The 22,056-nt window shown below is 37.2% G+C and overlaps 1 pseudogene; it reads right to left on the bottom strand.

Moving 5' to 3' along the window:
• Positions 1–3,151: 3,151 nt before the first annotated feature.
• Positions 3,152–21,812, bottom strand: LOC132630799 (aldose reductase-like; annotated as a pseudogene).
• Between the last annotated feature and the right edge of the window lie 244 nt (positions 21,813–22,056).

Below are 22,056 nucleotides of genomic sequence, written 5' to 3'. Positions count from 1 at the left end.
TGTCAAAAGGTTTACTTCTTGTGCATGCTCTAATCAAGAGATAAAGTAAATTGTTTTTATTATATAGGGGTAATTTGATAAAATTCACATTGCATTATTGGTTCTTAATATGCGTGTTTTTGGCTAAAGTGACATTTATTATGGAATGGAGGGAGTATTATTTAGCCTAAATAAACCCATCCATTTTAACCTACTCAATTGTAGTCCAGCCTGCTCATTTGATTAAGGCCAATTGACTGCGATAATGCATAATGATGAGAGCTCTTTGTCTGACTGATTTTGCATGGCCTGCAAGTTTGATGATAAACAAAGATATAACTTTTGTAAATCTGTTCTGATTTGCTTATAGGGAATCAGTCAAACCCCTTCATAACTGGAATCTCCTTGGAAATGATATAAGTGGAATCTTGATTCCTTGGAATGATGACTTTCAACTCCCGAGCAGAGGCGGATATAGGATTTAGAGGTGGCGGGTGTCACAATTTTCTTCAATATGCATCTTGCTAGGAACGTGTATTTGAGTCTCTTTTTAATTTATTCGGGTCAACTTAATAGGCTTTTTTTTATTTGCAAAAATGAAAATTACATCTCAAAAATTAAGAAACGAACATAATTAGCATCCTAAGCAAGGAATCATACTCATTAACACCCATTAACAACAGAAGTAAAATTAACATTTTCACCAATGGACTTGCATCTCTTATGTATATTAAAAAATAAATTTGCAAAGTAAATTAACATCTTCAATAAGGGAATTACACCAACCAAAATAAGAAAAATAAAAAAAAAGCTCTTCAATATATAGGTAAACACACCCCATAAGTAAATGTAGAATTAGATAAACTACAAGTTCTCAAAAATAAGTCATAAATGTCATGTTTTTTTCTAAGCAGTGCTTATGAAATTTCCATCACAAAAGTAGTAAACTGATTTAAATTGAATTTAACAATTATAGAATAGCATAAATTTTTATAATACACGCCCTTCGTCCATTTTTATTTGTCCATTATACTAAAAAAATGTCCACTTTTAAAAATATGTGTCCACTTTTACTTGTAAGTTATATAGTTTGAAAAACCAAGACATAATTTACCATTTTATACCTATTTTACCCTTATTATTAAGTACTCCAATTCATTTCTCATTTTATTTATTGCTTATTAAGAGTGTCCCAAGTCAAATATAGACAAGTAAACATGGACAGAGGGAGTAATAAACAAAAGAAATTATAAACAAAAAAGTTGAATTTTGATCTCAATCCAAAATTCCCATTGAGACCCAAATTTTTCGATTTAAATACTCACAGATTTGAAATTAAGAGAAATGCTTAATTTAAGGGATTTTGAAGTTTCTAATTGTGTGTTCTCACTAGAGATCACAGATAAAATAATAGAAAAGAGAAAAGGCAATATAAATAATAAAAAGATAAATAGAAAATTGAAAGAGCCGAAAAGAGAATTACTAGTACAAAGGAAGTAAAAAGCACAAAGAAAAATGGGAGTCGGAAAATGTTCGAGATAGATTCAAACTTGTGTCTATCAGCCGTGACACCTTTGTCTAATTTACGAATGGGGGTGACAGGATCAAATATTTAATCTAATTTAAGCAAATTACAACATAAGTATATAAAATTTTTATTAATCTAGGGGTGCCATGCCACCCCCACCCTAAAGGGTGGATCCACCCCTGCTCCTAAGGTACAATATCTAATTTCCAGACGGTCTCGGTCAGAGGCGGATCCAAGATTTAAGCTTTATGGGCAATTTTCAGGATTTTTAGTTAAAATTATTGTATTTTAAAAGTTATGGGTTCAACAATTTTAATAAATATTTATACATAAATTTGTGCTCCGCGTCTCCCACCTTGAAATAGAAATGATCTTTATTCTTTTGTCAACAAAAAAATTATTATTCAATAATAGTAAATAGAGAATTTTCTAATTCAATTATTTTATATATCAATCAGAAAAGCGAGGAGAGTTCCGTTACGTATTGTGAGCTAATCAATATCAAATATGAAAGGAAAATCGTGAAATTATTCAATTAGATAATAATTGATTGAATAATTTGAAAATAATTCTTTTTTCAATTTGATTCAAATGAACCCTCACCTGTAATGCTACATACGCTCTTGCTCCTAGTTGCATCGCAGGCAACTGCATTAGAACTAGGAGCATATCGTTTGTGGTTTCAGGATCGGATTTGTGTGTTTAATGTTCATGACTTCAGGCAACTGGTACTTGATAAGGTTCACGGTTCGAAATATTCTAGTTACCCCTGGGTATACTATACAAAGATGTATCGTGTGATCATAGAGTATCAGGTTCTTTCAAATTCTTATCTCCTATGTGATTGCCAGTAACAATAGAAGTGCTTGGCCTTATTAAGGTTTGTAAGGTAATTAAGGTCTAGCCCCCCTTATTCATACTTTTTTTTTTTTGAGTTATTTTATTATAAATAAAAAGGTCACTCCGAGTGAATACCTGAGTGGTCCAATATTCCAAAAAAAAAGATGTATCGTGAATTATATGAATTTCATGTTAAAGGTTCCAAATCCAAATCTCGAACATGCAAAACTCAAATTACAAAATGTAAGACATCTTTATAAGTCTTATCTTTTTTCAATCTGCAGTCAAATTAGCTTTACCACTAGGAATGCCTGTACCGGTACCAGATTCAATTGTTTGTCTAATACCTGCAACATCAGGTATCACTTGAATGAACAAGATCTTACTTAGACAAAATTATACTGACCAGTACATATAATTCTGACTTAATTATGCGGACCGGTACATGTGATAAAGTCTGAATAATCAAGAACCCGGTTACCAGAAAAATCCAAACAAAATTTTTCCTGCATCGCATGATCATGGAAAAGTTAGAAGTATATCATCTTTTGATCCTGATCCATGTGCTTAGTGATCATTAGCTACTAAGAAATTAGAAGTATATTGTATTTGATCCTCATCCATGTGGCTAGTGATCATTAATTACTAAGAAGTTTGAAATATAAAATGCCTGATCCATGTGGTTAATAATCATTAGTTATTGAGAAGTCAGAAGTAAGTGTATCGCCATCTAATCCTGATCCATGTACCGTCAAGTGCGTGTGAATTTCATTTTTGGAGAATCCAAGCAACTTATTTGCCACAAGGCAACAATCTGATACAGTGCCGTGAAGCCTATACTTCAGTTACATTATATCCAAAGCCTAACAAGTAACAAGCACTAAATGGCTGAGAAAAGCCAACATTTCAAAGCCAATTTTTGCATACTATAAGCATGAAATTAAATTCCAGAACTTCGGAAAAAACAGAAAGACACAATACATCCTTCCCTAGATAAGGACTTTATTATGTGGATATCACCACTGTTATTATTCAACTAAACAGCACTCACTCACATGTTAACAAAGGGGAATATATATTACAAGAACGCTATTGCACAACTGAACTAAAACTTAGACTTCGTGGTCCCAAATATCTGCTACGCTTTTGTAAGGCCCGTTGGTCTTGTTCACGAACAACTCTTCGCCATCTAGTACTCGCATCTGCACAAACAAAGAATATAAACTTGATAAAATCCAGCGTTGTGTATGGTCACCAAGCTTTATCCACTATAGCATTAAATACAAAACGAACTATTTTTTGCCACATTTCTGTCATGGAACTTTACACACTACACACTACACGCTACAACATTACATTCACAATTTTTTTTTTTTTTATAACTTTTTTTTTTTTTTTTTTTTTTTTTAACATTACAATCAAATGTACCCGCCATAAAAAGGTCAACGCACTATTTTTAGTCACAATGTCACGATTTAAAGAGCCTGTTTGGATAAGCTTAAAAAAACAACTTATAAGCTGGAAATAATTTATAAGCTAAAAAAAAATAAGTTAGGATAGCCCAACTTATTTTTTTTTGACTAATAAGCTATTTCCAGCTTATAAGCTGCTTTAAATAAGCTAAGCTAAATGGACCCAATTATTTTTTTGAGCTTATTTTAAGCACAAAATGACTTTAAGCTGGCCCGTCAAACACTAAAAACAGCTTATAAGCTGTTTTTAGCAACTTATAAGCCAATCCAAACGGGCTCTTTAACCATTCTAACAGTACAGTATACTAGAAAAGTAAAAAGTTTCACCCACAACAATAGAGAATTCACCTTGACGAATAAGTTCTCTTAACAGTGTGTAAAATTTTGGTAGCTTTACTCTTATAGTAGGGAAAATTCAATAACTATACGGAAACGAACTGTGTATATTGACATACATCCAACATTACCAATTCAGAACTTGATACAAGTGAAACCAACAGGCAACAGTATTGTAGTATATGACGCTTCGAGTCTAAATGCCAAGAGAAAATTACCTGATCTGGGATATCAGAGATAGCTTTGAAGTCTAGCTCTGGAATTTCCCATGAGAACACTTTAATGTTCTCTTTAATTCTATCAGTGTGATCCGATTTGGGAATTGTACTGGTTCCTCTTTGTATAGCCCACCTCACAAGCACCTGCCCCGGGGTTTTATTAAGCTTTCCTGCCACCCTCTCCAGTACCGGATGATGGATAAGATCAACTTCTCGCGAACCCAAAGGTGAATATGGCTGAAAACTTTGATAGTTAATACTACAAAATCATACAGAACATAAATATACATATATATGAAAAACTAACATATTATGAACCTATAATTTCAGAAGTGCGATCTTGAAAGCTGAACTCGTCGGGTACAAATTGTGGGGTCCAGTCCCCTATCCCATATTTTAAGAAAGGAAGATTTTTCTTCCTTTGACAAATTATACATTGGCAACAATTGTGGACTTGGCTAACAAGCCAATTTCTTTGTTCACATTTTCATGATGTAAGCGCTTACCTCATCATAATCGTGATGTAAGCGCTTACCTCACCATAGGAAATTCATTCCTATAAATAGGCAGCTTATGGTTCATTTGTAACACACCAAAATCTCAGACAATACATCTGAGTGAGAGCAAAAGTGAGGTATTCCATAGACTGTAAGAAAATAGTCTGTGAAGAAAAATAGAGTGTGAGTGATATTGTAGTGAGGTGGGAAAATCAAAAGAGTGTTATTTCTTTTGAGGGTGTAGTGGTCTTAGGAGTATTTGTACTCGTTACTACACAGTGTAAAATTCCTCTATAGTGATATCAGCTGCTCCTCTTGGCCGTGGTTTTTCCCTTATTCAGAAGGGTTTCCACATAAAATCTTGGTGTCATTATTGCTGCATTTTATTCTTGCTGATTTAACCATAAGTTAGTGTTCCGCGTTTATCACTAATACCGTGAATATTATTTTTGCGGGTCTATTTTATTCCCATCAAGTGGTATTAGAGCCAAGGTTCTGTCTGAGTATGCTCTGTGGTTGCAGCACAGTCTGAACTTCCACATCAGAAAAGAATTACTTTGGTCTTCGAATAAAATAATATTTGTATTTGTGATAAACGATGGAAGCCAACACTAGTAGAATGGTTACTTTGAGTGGCGTAAATTATGCCATTTGGAAGGGCAAAATGGAAGATTTGCTCTATGTCAAGAATTTTCATCAACCTGTCTTTGGAAATAAAAAGCCTGATAATAAATCAGATGAAGAGTGGAATTTGTTGCATCGGCAGGTTTGCGGCTTTATTAGACAGTGGGTTGACGATAATGTGTTGAACCATATTTCTGGAGAGACACATGCTCGGACCCTATGGGAGCATCTTGAAAGTTTGTATGCTCGAAAAACTGGTAATAACAAGATGTTTCTGATAAAGCAAATGCTGGGTTTAAAATACCACGATGGTTCCGCAATGACAGATCATCTGAATATTTTTCAGGGGATCATGAACCAGTTATCTGCTATGGGTATTAATTTTGATGAAGAAATTCAAGGCTTATTTCTACTTGGTTCCCTACCAGATTCTTGGGAAATTATTAGAACTTCATTATCAAATTCTGCTCCGGATGGTGTGATCTCTTTGGATCTTGCCAAGAGCAGTCTTTTAAATGAAGAGATGAGAAGAAAATCTCAAGGTTCCTCCTCATCAGATGTCTTGGTGACTGACACTAGGGGGAGAGGCAAGAATCGTGGTTCTCAAAATAGAGAACATCATAGAAGCAAATCCAGAAGCAGACTTAAAGATATTGACTGCTATCATTGCGGGAAAAAAGGGCACACAAAGAAGTTCTGCCGGATTTTGAAAAAAGAGAATAGAGAAAAGGAGGAAAAGAAAGAAGATGGCAATCGTGTTGCCGCTGTCACTACAGAAGATCTTGTTACTGTCCTTGATGCGGATCTGATAAATATTGCTTGTGATGAGTCAAGCTGGGTTGTGGACAGTGGTGCCGCATCTCATGTGACATCAAGGAAGGAATTTTTCTCATCCTATACTCCGGGTGACTTTGGAACTTTGAGTATGGGTAATGAGACTGTATCCAGGGTGGCTGGTGTTGGAACGATTTGTTTGAAAACTAGTATTGGAACTAAACTAGTTTTAAACAATGTAAAGCATGCACCTGATGTTCGTTTGCACTTGATCTCTGTTGGTGTTTTGGATGATGAGGGATATGTCAGTACCAATGGTGCTGGAAAGTGGAAGCTTACTAAAGGTTCCATGATTGTGGCTCGTGGCGAAAAGCGTCGTGGTCTATACTGGACTACGGCCTCTACCTGTGTTGATATGGTGAATGCAGTTGAGAGCAATAGCTCTTCAACGTTATGGCATAAGAGGCTTAGCCACATTAGCGAGAAAGGACTAAATGTTCTGGCCAAAAAGAAATTATTGTCAAATTTCGAAAGTGCTAAATTAGAAAAGTGTGAGCACTGCTTGACTGGAAAACAAAATAGAGTTTCTTTCAAGTCTCATCCTCCTTCAAGAAAGACAGAGTTGCTTGAGTTGGTGCATTCAGATTTATGTGGTCCAATGAAGACAAGGACTTTGGGTGGTGCACTTTATTTTGCTACCTTTATTGATGATTGCTCAAGGAAACTTTGGGTCTACGTCTTAAAGACTAAAGATCAAGTGTTGGGTGTCTTTAAGCAGTTTCAGGCCTCAGTTGAAAGAGAAACTGGAAAGAAGCTGAAGTGTATTCGTACTGATAACGGTGGTGAATATTGTGGACCGTTTGACGAATACTGCAAGCAACAGGGTATCAGACACCAGAAGACTCCTCCTAAGACTCCTCAGCTTAATGGTTTAGCAGAGAGGATGAACAGGACCTTGATGGAAAGAGTCAGATGTTTGCTTTCTGAAGCAAAGTTGCCGAATTCCTTTTGGGGTGAGGCTTTATTGACCGCTGCACATGTTATTAATCTATCCCCTGCGGTTGCTTTGCAAAGTGATGTTCCAAACAGAGTTTGGTATGGAAAGGATGTTTCCTATGACCACTTGAAAGTGTTTGGTTGTAAAGCTTTTGTACATGTGCCTAAAGATGAAAGGTCGAAATTAACTGCCAAGACAAGGCAGTGCATCTTCATTGGTTATGGCCTTGATGAGTTTGGTTACAGGCTATATGATCCAATTGAGAAGAAGGTTGTGAGAAGCCGTGATGTTATCTTCATGGAGGATCAAACCATTGAAGATATTAACAAAGCGGAGAAGATAAAATCTTCAAGTTCTGAAGGTTTAGTTAATCTTGATCAAGTTCCTCATACAAATGCTGATGAAGTTGGTGGGCTCGATGACGATGGTGATGCCCAGAATCATGTTCCAGATCAGCATGTTGATGATGATAATGATGCTGCTATTGATGAAGTAGATGCTCCTACTTATGAAGTCGTGGATGAGTCAGATATTCCACTTAGAAGGTCTACTAGACAGCATGTTCCTTCTTCCCGTTATTCACCTAATGAGTATGTATTACTCACTGATGGGGGAGAACCTGAATGTTATGAGGAGGCCATGGAAGATGAGCACAAGGATCAATGGATTGAAGCCATGCAAGATGAGATGAAATCTCTGCGTGAGAACCATACTTATGAGTTGGTGAACTTGCCTAAGGGCATGAGAGCTTTGAAGAACAAGTGGGTGTTCAAAGTTAAAGCCGAAGAACACAGCTTGAAGCCCAGATACAAAGCTAGATTGGTTGTTAAGGGATTTGGTCAAAGGAAAGGTATTGACTTTGACGAAATATTTTCTCCTGTCGTGAAAATGTCCTCCATTCGGACAGTTCTTGGTTTGACTGCTAGTCTTGATTTGGAGATTGAGCAGATGGATGTGAAGACTGCTTTTCTTCATGGTGACTTAGAAGAGGAGATTTATATGGAACAACCTGAAGGCTTCAAGGCAAAAGGTAAAGAAAATCTTGTATGCAAACTCAAGAAGAGTCTCTATGGATTGAAGCAAGCTCCCAGACAGTGGTACAAGAAGTTTGAGTCTGTTATGGGGAAGCAAGGCTACAAGAAGACTTCTTCAGATCACTGTGTGTTTGTACAAAGATTTTCTGATGGTGACTTTATCATCCTTCTGCTATATGTGGATGATATGTTGATTGTAGGCAAAAATGCTTCCAGGATTGACGAGTTGAAGAAACAGTTGAGTAAGTCTTTTGCAATGAAAGACTTGGGTCATGCTAAGCAGATTTTGGGCATGAGAATTACTCGTTCGAGAGATGAAAAGAAGCTTTATTTGTCGCAGAAAAAGTACATAGAACGTGTACTAGAGCGCTTCAATATGAAGAGTGCTAAGTGGGTTAGCACACCTCTTCCTGGTCATCTGAAATTGAGCAAAAAGATGTGTCCTACAACAACAGAGGAAAAACAGAGAATGGCCAAGATTCCTTATTCCTCTGCCGTCGGAAGTTTAATGTATGCAATGGTATGCACTCGACCAGATATTGCTCATGCAGTCGGTGTTGTTAGCAGATTTCTCGAAAATCCAGGGAAAGAGCATTGGGAAGCTGTGAAGTGGATACTCAGGTATCTAAGAGGAAGATCAGATGAATGCTTATGTTTTGGAGGATCAAATTCAATTTTGAAGGGCTATGCAGATTCTGATATGGCAGGTGACCTTGATAACAGAAAATCCACTACTGGATATTTGTTTACTTTTTCAGGGGGAGCTATATCATGGCAGTCAAAGTTGCAGAAGTGTGTTGCACTATCTACAACGGAAGCGGAGTATATTGCGGCTACTGAAGCTGGCAAAGAGATGATATGGCTCAAGAGATTCCTTCAAGAACTTGGATTGCAGCAAATGGAGTATGTTGTCTATTGTGACAGTCAGAGTGCAATAGACTTGAGCAAGAACTCCATGTACCATGCGAGAACAAAACACATCGATGTCAGATATCATTGGATTCGTGAGCAATTGGAAAGCGAATTGTTCCAAGTCAAGAAGATTCACACGAATGAAAATCCTGCAGATATGCTGACCAAGGCGGTACCGAGAGACAAGTTCGAATCGTGCAAAGAACTTGTCGGCATGCACTCAAATTAGAAGCCAGTGTACCCTCCTTCAGGTGAATGGGACTGGAGGGGGAGATTTGTGGGGTCCAGTCCCCTATCCCATATTTTAAGAAAGGAAGATTTTTCTTCCTTTGACAAATTATACATTGGCAACAATTGTGGACTTGGCTAACAAGCCAATTTCTTTGTTCACATTTTCATGATGTAAGCGCTTACCTCATCATAATCGTGATGTAAGCGCTTACCTCACCATAGGAAATTCATTCCTATAAATAGGCAGCTTATGGTTCATTTGTAACACACCAAAATCTCAGACAATACATCTGAGTGAGAGCAAAAGTGAGGTATTCCATAGACTGTAAGAAAATAGTCTGTGAAGAAAAATAGAGTGTGAGTGATATTGTAGTGAGGTGGGAAAATCAAAAGAGTGTTATTTCTTTTGAGGGTGTAGTGGTCTTAGGAGTATTTGTACTCGTTACTACACAGTGTAAAATTCCTCTATAGTGATATCAGCTGCTCCTCTTGGCCGTGGTTTTTCCCTTATTCAGAAGGGTTTCCACATAAAATCTTGGTGTCATTATTGCTGCATTTTATTCTTGCTGATTTAACCATAAGTTAGTGTTCCGCGTTTATCACTAATACCGTGAATATTATTTTTGCGGGTCTATTTTATTCCCATCACAAATTTTGGATTTGGCTGAATATGCCATGGAACATAACAGGTGACAAAAGGTACATGTAGAATGGTTCAGTGCACCACCTTTATATACAATTGGCCCGTTATGGGCCAAATGAAATTGTAGATAACAGTTATTAGGGGTTTAGGACATCAAAATTAGATATGCAAGTCTTGAGTCTGCGAGGTAGCTATTACTGTTAGCGTGGAAACGATAAAAACACAGTAATTAACGTAGTTCGGATCGATGTGATCCTAGTCCATGGAGAACGGCCGACACTTTTATTAATATCAAGAGAGAAAGTAAGTTACAAGATTGAATACTCTGAGGTTCTATGTTCTGTCCTACTTAATAAATCCTAGCTAACATGTATTTATACTACTAGGTCTAATCCTTTCCTAGAAAGAATCTAAATCCAATCACACTCTACAACCAACAAAGAAAAAAAGTTTCCTTTTATTCTTTCCTCTTTTGAGTAGGAATTGGCGTGAATATCTTCTCAACTTCACAATCTCCACCTTGAGATGAATTTCGAGCTTCCATATGAACGTCATTCAGTTCAATGTCTCTAAGCCTACGTGAGCTAACTCCGTGTAGGAAACAAGAGACACTAACTGAAACCTTGTACATACCGGTAGCTCTACCTTGCCCTGCCATTCTCCATCCTGAAGCATCAGTTGATGCGAACTCCTGCCAAATTCATACAATGAATGAACTTGACAAGATGAACCACCTTGGCCAACATATTCGCTGCGTTGTCCTTTGTGTCAACCTTCAAGACCTTAACTGTGTCTTGTTCAACAATATCACGAATAAAATGGAATCTAACATCAATGTGTTTGGTGCGATCATGAAATCTCTGATTTTTTATCAAGTGAATAGCACTCAGGCTATCACATTTTAGAGTTGGTTCATTTTGAACTCTACTCAATTCTGACACCAAACCTTCAACCATATAGCCTTCTTTACTGCTTCTGTTGTTGCCATATATTCCGCTTCTGTTGTGGACAAAGTAACTATAGATTGGAGAGTTGCCTTCCAACTCATGGCACTACCTGCAAGAGTAAAGATATAGCTTGTTGTTGATCTCCTTCTATCAAGATCACCCGCAAAATCAAAATCCACATAACCAAGGACCGAGAAGCCTTCATTTCTCATCCTATAAAAAAATAGACCAACATTCGAAGAACCTTTAAGATATCTCAATATCCACTTAATTGCTTCCCAATGTGTCTTACCTGGATTAGACATAAATCGACTTACCACACTCACTGCTTGAGCAATATCAGGCTTAGTGAAAACCATAGCATACATAATGCTACCAACTACACTAGAATAAGGAACTTTTGACATGTACTCCACCTCTTCCTTTGATTGCGGTGCCATCAAAGAAGAAAGTCTGAAATGTTGTGCTAACGGTAAAGTAACGGGTTTACATTTATCCATGTCAAACCTCTGAAGTACCTTCTCAATATACTTCTTCTGTGAAAGATGTACCTCACCATTCTTCATGTGAATTTCCATTCCAAGGATTTTCTTAGCTTCACCTAAATCTTTCATGTCAAACTCCTTACTTAGCAGTTTCTTCTAATCATTTATCTCTGTCATACTATTAGCAGCAATAAGCATATCATCAACATATAACAATAGATAAATATTTAAATTACCAAATACTGTCATGTTATACACACAACTATCAAATGCGCTTCTCGAGAAACCTTTAGTAATCATGAACGCATCAAATCTCTTGTACAACTGTCGTGGTGACTGTTTCAAGCCATACAAAGATTTCTTCAATTGACAAACCTGGTCTTCTTTTCCTTCAATAAGAAAGCCCTCGGGTTGATTCATGAAGATCACCTCTTCAAGTTCACCATGTAAGAATGCAGTCTTGACATCAAGCTGATGAAGCTTCAAGTCATAATGGGCAACCAAAGCTAGTAACAAACGAATTGAGCTATGCTTCACGACTGGTGAGAAAATCTCATTGTAGTCGATTCCCTCCTTCTGACAAAAGCCCTTAGTAACCAATCTCATTGTATCTAGCATCTTCTACACTCGGAATGCCATCTTTTTTTCTGAAGACCCATTTGCAACCACCAGTTCTCTTCCCCTTTGGTAAACTCACAAAATCCCATGTCTGGTTCTTGTGCAGAGACTCCATCTCATGGGTCATGGCTAAACACCATTGATCAGCTTCACCACACACAGTAGCTTCTGTATAGCTTGGGGGTTCCAAATCCTTTATTTCTTCCTCGACAGTAGCTAATGCACATGCCACAAGATTAGCTTGCGAAGGCTGAGGATAATATTTTGGATTAGGCTTCGGAGTTCGTTTGTCTCTTACAGTAGCTATACTGTATGGTTCACCTTCAAGTACTACTGTGTGAGCTTTTTCATTATCTGACTCCACCTGAGTCACTTGATCCTCCTGCTCGGTGAGTTTCACATTTTCCTCCACCTTTGTAAGAACTTTCTGTCCTGCAAACTCAATAGAAGTCTATCCAGGATCAAGCATAGAGGCCTCATCAAAAGTAATATGTCACACCCCGACATTACTAGGGTGTGATGGGCACCCGACCCCATACTTGGAGCCGAGCGAACCCGCTGACTCTTATTACATATAAAAACTCTGGAATCAATTCAGAATAAAATACATAGTAAGCTCTCAATATTTTTTTTTCTTTTTATAAGTAAAGTCTATCATCATATAGGACCTGTGACGTGAAACATAATAACATATCGACGGGCGAAGCCGTCTACAAAGCTGACACTCTATACCTACGACTCTGTCTGCAAAGTCTCTAACATAGAACAAAACATCATGGTATAGCACGCTGATTCGGCTACACTCCAGGGCCAAGTGGAGCTCGCCAACTTCGCTGGAACATCTTCTATAACGGCTTCGGCTCATCTGGGTGTACCTGCGCGGCATGAAACGCAGCGTTCACAAGAAGGGACGTCAGTACGAATAGTGTACCGAGTATGTAAGGCATGAACGACAATACAAGGAGAGGTACCAGTGGAGATAATCACAAGGGAATCATATGACATCTCGTAGGGAACATATCATGTCATATCATATCGTGTCATGCCATATCATGTCATATCATGTCATACCGTATCCTGTCGTATCATATCATATCATGTCATATCATATCATATCATATCCTGTCGTATCATATCATATCATGTCATATCATATCATATCATAGGGAGTCGTATAGCGTATCATAGGCTGATTGAAATACCTGTACATATGAATGCCACTTAGGGCGCAAACCATGCATGCTTATCTGGTCATATCATATCATAGCACCGAACAAGTCGGCTCGCTCACATTGCGCCGAAATATGTCGGCTCACCCATATATCCCGCGTCCCGGCATCCCGCGTCCGGGATGATAATGCCAGCTGACCAGGTGGCGATGAAACATGTGTCCCTTCCCCATATCCCCATATACATGTATCCCTTCCCCCCTCCCATATACATATATAGCATGCATGAGAGCCCAAGGAAAGTCATGTGTCTATCGGAGTGACGTAAGGTCGGTAATCTCCGATTGTATTATGGAATCATCATGGTCGTCATGTCACGCCTCGAAGGAACAATTATAAGGCGAGACTATCAATGAAGAACATTATCTCGGGAAAACATAAAACAAGATCATAACATATTACTTCATATACTTTAAAACCTTTAAAAGAGTCATTATCCAAAAGTAGCTTAACATTTCATATCGTCGTATTCATGGTAAGAACATATCCTTGGCATATTCGTCATAGACACTTTCTCATGTCTGGCTTCATTATTGCCATCATAACTCCGTAGTCGTTGTTTTAGTTATAAAAACTTTCAAAATCGTAAAACTTGGATTTTGGAGAAAAATGTATATTTTGGAAAACATTTATAACTTTTGGAAAGGAAATCATGTTTTGAATTCATAACTTCTAGCTTTTGAAAGCAAGGACGTTATGGGGAACATTTATAAGACTACATCATAGGATTCATGCCATAGAAAGAAAGGGCTTAGCCTTACATACCTGTGCCGCGACCAACTGGTTACGCTTATTCGTCCAACTTGTTAATCTACATTTAAGGAAGTTCACACATTCGTTAGATCCTTCGTCAAATACTTGCCTCAACCTTTCAATACATTCATTTATATTCTGCCGAAATTTTGGCAGCATCTCCCCTGTAAATGTACCAACCCCGAGAATACGGCTCGGCCCAAATCAACAACAGCCATCCGGGAATTTAACCCGACCAAACCAACAACAATGCTAACAATTCATCCTAGCAACATTCCAACATTCAATTCAATTCAATTCACACAATGTTCCAACAACTTAATCAACATACTATTTCTTCCGAGACCTTCAACTTCAACCTCAACCATACATTTACTTATCATTAGTATACATTTACTTCAACAACACCCTTCATTCAATATCACATAATTCGTAACGGCGACAACTAGAATATCAAATTACATCAATTTACCTTAACTTACCAAACAACACCATTCTCGACCACAATGACTTCTTACACATTTTTCATACAATTTCATCCATCTCTACACATTACAACAACAACAACATGCCACATGAAATTCACTCCTCCACTTTCCATATAACACAACTCACACACACGGCCAACACCATGTATATACAACTACAACTTCAACATGGATGATTTCATAATTTCCATTTTCATCACATAATTCTTAGCAACGACGACTAAAATAATAAGAAACATTGATTCATTTCTTGCATACCAAGCACGGCCATTCCTCATTATTCATCATTCTATGAATTCCATTCATTTTCTACACATTACCACAACACACAAACATGTTGAATACCATTGATTCGTCACTCCAACACAACTTTACATACACATTACTAAACACACACATGCACGGTCAAAAACACATAACACCATATTTTCACGACTTCATTCATTTCCACATTCCACAACATCCACAAGTCATACATCACATATGAAAATCAAGATTAAGTCTTACCTCTTCCAACCAACTTCCCCCATGGCTAACTTGTAATTGTGAAAACGGATGCCTCTCTTGCTCCAACAACTACTCCATGTTGACGAGGGCCTTCTAATTAGTAGAGAAACTTGAAGAAACATATTTTTCTTGATCAAATTTGAGGGGCAAGTTTCGGCCAGCCCCTCCTTGGCCGAACCCCTCCATGTTTTCTCCCTCTCTCTCTTTCTTGAATTTTCTAGAGTGCAAGTGATGGTTTGTGTCTTATCTTACCCCCTCACTTATCTATATATGTTTAATTGGTCCTTTAATCACATGGTGATCACATGCCTCATTTCTTCTTCTCCAAATTTCTAGAGATTTCTTGAAATTAAGAAGACTAAATTTCTTCTTTGCAACTTTAGCCCCTATTAATAAAAATGTGGACTTATGCCACCCATATGTGACACACGGCCAAATGGCCCCCTTTCAAGAACTTTCATGAAATTTTTGTGAAATTCCCATTTTGCCCTTCGACTTTCCTCAATATTTCCATAAGCCATTTTGTGAATTTTCCTTTTTGCCCTTAGTCTTTCTCACTATTTCCATACTACCAATGTTCGTAAATAATATTCACAACAGCTTATACATTAGAATAAATTTTGAAAATGCTCATTCCCTTAACTTTGTCGCGACTACCTTGAGATATCCGAACGTATAAAATACGGGATATAACATAATATGTCTACTAATTACAAACTTAAGAGGATCTAAACTCCATATTCTATATTCTTTTACCCCTTCAACATATCCCATAAACCTTTTCGAGCTCTAGGTTCTAGTTTTCCATTACTTACATAATAATATGCGGACATCCAAAGATTCTTAAGTATGAGTAATCAGACGGTTTACCTGACCATACCTCATTTGGAGTTTTAAAGTCAATCGCCGACACTGGAGAACGATTAACAACATAACAAGCAGTATTTACTGCTTCCACCCAGAACTCCTTAGGCACCTTGGCATTAGAGAACATGGATCGTGCTTTCTCAAGAAGAGTGCGGTTAATCCTTTCAGCTACTCCATTATGTTGTGGTGTATGCCTAACATTTCTATGTCTCAATACACCATGAATTTTGCAGAAATTGTCAAACTCTTCATTGCAAAACTCCAAGCCATTATTTGTTCGAAGACACTTAATCTTTCTGCCACACTGATTTTCAATTAATGTCTTCCAGTTTTTGAAATTCTCAAAGACATCACTTTTAGCCTTTAAGAAGTATACCCAAACCTTGCGTGAAAAATCATCAATGAAAGTAAGAAGATACCTCTTTCCACCCTTGGATGAAACCTGAGATGGAGCCCATAAATCTGAATGAATGTAGTCAAGTACCCCTTCAGTTTTGTGCTTGCCCATGCTAAAGCTGACCCGTTTATGCTTTCTAAGGACACAATGCTCACAAAAATCAAGTGTACTAATCTTCTCACCTTTCAAAAGGGTTCGGTTGTTTAAAATTGCCAACCCCCTCTCGCTCATGTGACATAATCTTATATGCCACATCTTAGCCTTATCATCATCTGATAACTATGAGGTTGCAGCATTCGCAGTACCTAGAATGGTGCTGCCCATTAGTACATAAAGACCACCCTCCAGTTTGGCCTTTAACATGACCAGAGAACCCTCGGTCACCTTGCAGATTCCACCTTCACCTGCATGTTTGTATCCGAGCTTATCAAGAGGACCGAGAGAGATCAGATTCTTTTTCATATCAGGAACATGTCAACATTAGACAATGTTCTTATGATGCCGTTATGACATCGTATACAGGCTGAACTAATGCCTGCTATTTCACATATTGCATCGTTACCCATAAGTACAGTCCCACTCATCTGCTCGTGGCTAGTAAACCAATCTTTTCTGAAGCACATGTGAAAGGTACAAGCTAAATCTAAAATCCACTTGTGTGTCTGAATATCATCTGTTGAAGCAGTTAGCACATAATCTTCTCCAGATGCCTGAGCTACCTGAACCGTAGATGCACTGGCTGTTGTTTTATCAATCTTCTTATTCGGGCAATCCCTCTCAAAGTGACCCTTTTGATGATAACCCAACATTCAGCATCCTTCCTACTCACCCTTTTCCCAGACTTTGACCTAGCTACTGATTTGCCTCTCCCTCTTTGGCTCGAGCGACCTCTAATCGTCAAACCCTCACCATAGTCCTCTTTCTCACCATTATTGATATGGTTCCTTAATTCATCCGAATTCAATGCATGTCTTACCATCTGTAACATGACCACCTCCTTACTGTACATCATTGAATTAACTACGTCTTTGTACACCGGTGATAATAAAAACAGTAGAGTGCACGCTAGTTCTTCATCTCCCACTTTAATATCAGCATGAGTAAGATCCATAGCCAATTTATTAAAAGCATCAAGATGATCCTGTAAAGTTGTACCTGTCTTCATCTTGAAGGTGTGTAAACGCTGCCTTAACAACGTTCTAGTTGTTACTGATTTCTTCTGGTAGAGATCTTCAAGTTTCTTCCACAAACTCGCAGCTGTTTTCTCGGTACTGATTTCACATAACACGCTGTCTGATAAGGATAATTGAATTGCGCTAAACACATCTATCTCAATCTTCTACTTCTCGGCCTCTTTCGTATTTTCGGGATACGAGTCGTCCAAAGCATATACTGATCCTTCTCTCCGTAATAACGCCATGTTCTTGATCTTCCAGATGTTGAAGTTATTACTTCGCCCATCAAAATTCGTTACCTCAAACTTTATAGATGCCATAGTCTTCTCGTCTCCTAGATCTCATGACCTGTCGACTTCTGATACCAATTATTAGTGCGGAAACGATAAAAACACAGTAATTAACGTGGTTTGGATCGTTGTGATCCTAGTCCACGGAGAACGGCCGACACTTTTATTAATATCAAGGGAGAAAGTAAGTTACAAGATCGAAAACTCTGAGGTTCTATGTTCTGTCCTACTTAATAAATCTTAGCTAGCATGTATATGTACTACTAGGTCTAATCCTTTCCTAGAAAGGATCTAAATCCCAGTCACACACGAAAACCAACAAAGAAAAAAAGTTTCCTTTTATTTCTTTTCTCTTTCGAGTAGGAATTGATTTGAAGATCTTCTCAACTTCGTAAGTACTTTAAAATATAAAGGTAAAGTACATCATTCATTTTTTGCGCTCCAGCCAAAATATACAGATCATATACATTGATTATGTATATAATGCGGATGTGCATTTATGTTTATTGCATGTTTATATTTATGTATACAAGATGTATATGTATATTTATATTTAATATTTAATATACAAATCATATACATTTTCTGGCCATTATTTGTTAGGTTGGCCAAAAAAATGTAATTATCCCTTCTTTCGTTTATTCAAACTTTAAACAACAAAAGAGACTCAACTTAGGTCCATTGTCAATCTTGTTTGCATTGTTAATATATGCCATGCACAAAGCTTCAGTTCCTTACTGTGACGTGGATGTTATTCTTCTTGCAAGCTTCCAACATTTTCTCATTTCTCCATCCAGGGTGCATCTCCATCTAAGTACACAAGATTACCCGTAAATAAGTAAATGAAAAGACGGCATTCATATCATTAATTGAATGACAAGAATATTCAACTAACCTGGCATACAGAAGGAATTATCTGGGCAATGTCTAACAACTTATTAAGTTTCTTGACTGTGAAATTACATGCTCCAATATCTCGTACTACTTTGTCCGTCACTAACTTCTCCATTACTCTCCAAACGCCTTCATAGTTGATGTTGGACACTTCCCCTGCTTTTGGAGTTCTACTCGCTCAAAGGACGGAACGGCCAATGAATTTTCAACATAAAATGTTCAGATTCCGTAATTAGATTTCAAGACTACAGCTAAAATACCGCAGAACGACAAGGTTGTGAAGTACCAGGTAGAGATCAAGATAATCCAGTTGCAGATCATTGAGTGTCTTCATCAATGCGGGTCGAACTCTCTCTGGTGACAATTCAGTACACCTAGAACGACCAATAAAATCTCCTTATATCCATATAATTGTTTAGTTGCACGTTGAATGTAAAGAACTCCTTGAATAATTTAGCATTGTTTCTCTAATACCATAATTTAGATGTGACAAACAAGGATGATCTCTCTACTCCTGCATGTATAGCTGTCTTGATTCCATGACCAACCTATATAAGAGTTTAAAAAATGTGACTTGGTAAGCTAAAATAAGATTTGTTGAACGATTGTTTTAGCAGATAAAATTTCATACTTGCACGTTGAAGTGGCATCCTTTACCAATTCTTTTGGGAAACTTTATATCTGCAGCATTCTAATTTCTAGTGAGCAACCTTGCTGTAGGCGGATCCAAAATTTAAGCTCTGCTGGTTCAAGGTTTTTAAGGTTGAACCCATTTATTATTAACATTATGGATTCATACGTACTATTTGTTGCAATTTCATCACATTTTCACAAATAAATTTATGTTTCATGAAGCACAACACACCATCCGCCAATCATGAATCAAAAGAAGCATTTGTAATCCTATTTCCCTATGTGCTTCTGCGTGCATGCTAAGCAACCGGTACTCAAAAATATTACTTGGATGTAGATCAACAATTTAAAAGAGAAATCACAAATGAAAAGAACCTCTTCTTGGACTCCGTACTCTGCCGCTGTGTCAACATGCCTGCAGCCAGCCTGCAGCCATAGTCAGAGCATTATCATTAAAAACAGTTTTAAATCATCAAATTTGCTAAAGTTATATGTAGATTACCTTTTGATGCTTAATTGACCAAGATCCCTTTTAACATATGATACAATACTTGTCATTATCATGCCGCAGTTGGCTTAACACATGACACACCACAAGGAATGCGGCGAAATATATTAAAACACACACACATAAGCAAACAAAGGCGACTGACAATTCTCGATTAGAGCAAAGAAGTCCCATCCAGTAAGATAATCGTTCCTGTGGAACTAGCTTTACGCCTTCATTTTCTCTTAAACCAATTATCTGACAGCTCGCTCCTAATAGAGCCATTATAATCAATGGAATAGATAGTGGACATATATCAAAGTGACACAAAACGTGCAATGAATTCAGTTATTGAAATTGTAGGGTGACTCCACATGTAAACCCCTAAAGCATGAACTGAGACATTATCAATCACTTAAAAAAGATGTCAATGGATCAGAAACACCTAAACAAGGGGTCCAATTACCCCAAACTGCATCCAGTGAAATGAAATCTTCAGTGGTTGTAGATGTCCTAAAATAGATATAGTTTAAAGAGCTAAGGGATAACTCTTAACAATAAAAGTCTACTATCTCTTACATTGTAAGCATCTTAAGCTTTTCGATGAAATCAATCGTCACACACCTCAACATGGAACTACACGGACATAAATCTTCAAGTGGAATTTCACTTTCACCTATTATCAAAAAGAATTTTCACGTACTTGGCCCACAAATACAGACTTGCACGTGAGGATAGAGACATAATTAAATAGAAAACAGTGATTTTAGATGAAATAGTCATACACTCCTCACATTACCCCTTATTTCCTTCTATTGTTGGATCTCAGTAAGTTTACTCAAGGAGCACAATATTTATTTCTATAAAACTGGCATATAAAATAAGTGTGCAATACAGGACCACACATGTACTCTTTTTCGCCACTTATTTTTGTTAACAATCACCTTTTGTTTTCTTTTTCTTTTTTAAGAGTTTGAATTGTTTGCCGTCTCATAAATAGTTATGAACTATTCAGAAATTATAAATCAAATATTTACCGTATTTAAGGGAACTTCAGTAAAAAAATTCAGTTATGATTCAGCTCAGTCATATCAAACTAGAATATTCTTATTAAAAATAAAGGACTACAAACAAACCCAATCAACATATTCCAACAACACCATACATAATACAATATATTATAATACCATAAAAAATAATTTTGTTTTTTTAATAAACTAGGAAACCGTAGCCGCTACACTTTGGTGTGCTCTGGTAAACCCTACCACAAACCATACAAGAGATATAAACCGCACTAAGTAAGCCTCATGTGATTTTTTTTTTGTATAAACTAGGAAACCGTAGCCGCTACCCTTTGGTGCGCTCTGGTAAACCCCACCATAAACCATATAGGAGATATAAACCGCACTAGGCAAACCTCATGCAACGAGCGTCATGAGGCTGAGAAAGTTGTTGGTGAGGGGAATCTATGACGAAAAAAACCCAAACATGCTATTAAAAATGTATATAAATCAACCAAAACTTGGATAAATGATTTAGAGAAAGAAAGTACCTCAGCAATAGCGGTAAAAACAGAGTCCCGTGCATGTTTAGCTCTCCAAGTGCCCAAACCAATAGCTGGAATTCTGTGACCACTCAACAACAAAATTCCCCCACTTTCTTACCTTCTGGGTCTATTGTCATTTGAGAGAAAGAGAGAGATTTAGGCAATATGAAAGTCAAGGATGATTTTCGGATGCCCTTATTGATACAATTTGAAAGTCTTAAATAAACCTCAGAAAACAAATGAGTTGCTATTAACTTTACAAGTGTCAAGCTGTCTGAGTAATTGGGTTTTTTCTTCTATTAACTATTAAAATAACTTTAACTTCACTGAAAGGGTAAGATTGAGTTATTCTTTATGGGGTCCATCTTGTCTTTCTTAACTGACCACTTTATTCCTTTCTTGAAGAGGCATTATTGTCTAATAATGATAATGCTTCTTCAAGCTTTTCTCTTTAACTCTTCTTTAGAAACTCGAGGTTCCTGTCTTAATGAAGATGTTGAGAATGGTGTTTCTATCTTCTTGGGATTTTGGTGCCCAGTCTTTGATTCTTGTGAACCGATTTGAGAGAATAACTTTTTGTATTATTCCAAGAGGTAAGCGATATAAATACAGGTACATAAGGTTCTAACTAAGGAAAGAAATAAAAGGGATTCCT

The sequence above is a fragment of the Lycium barbarum genome, chromosome 3, assembly GCF_019175385.1.
Source record: "Lycium barbarum isolate Lr01 chromosome 3, ASM1917538v2, whole genome shotgun sequence".
NCBI classification, from domain to species: Eukaryota; Viridiplantae; Streptophyta; class Magnoliopsida; order Solanales; family Solanaceae; genus Lycium; species Lycium barbarum.
This window is presented reverse-complemented; position numbering and strand designations above follow the sequence as displayed.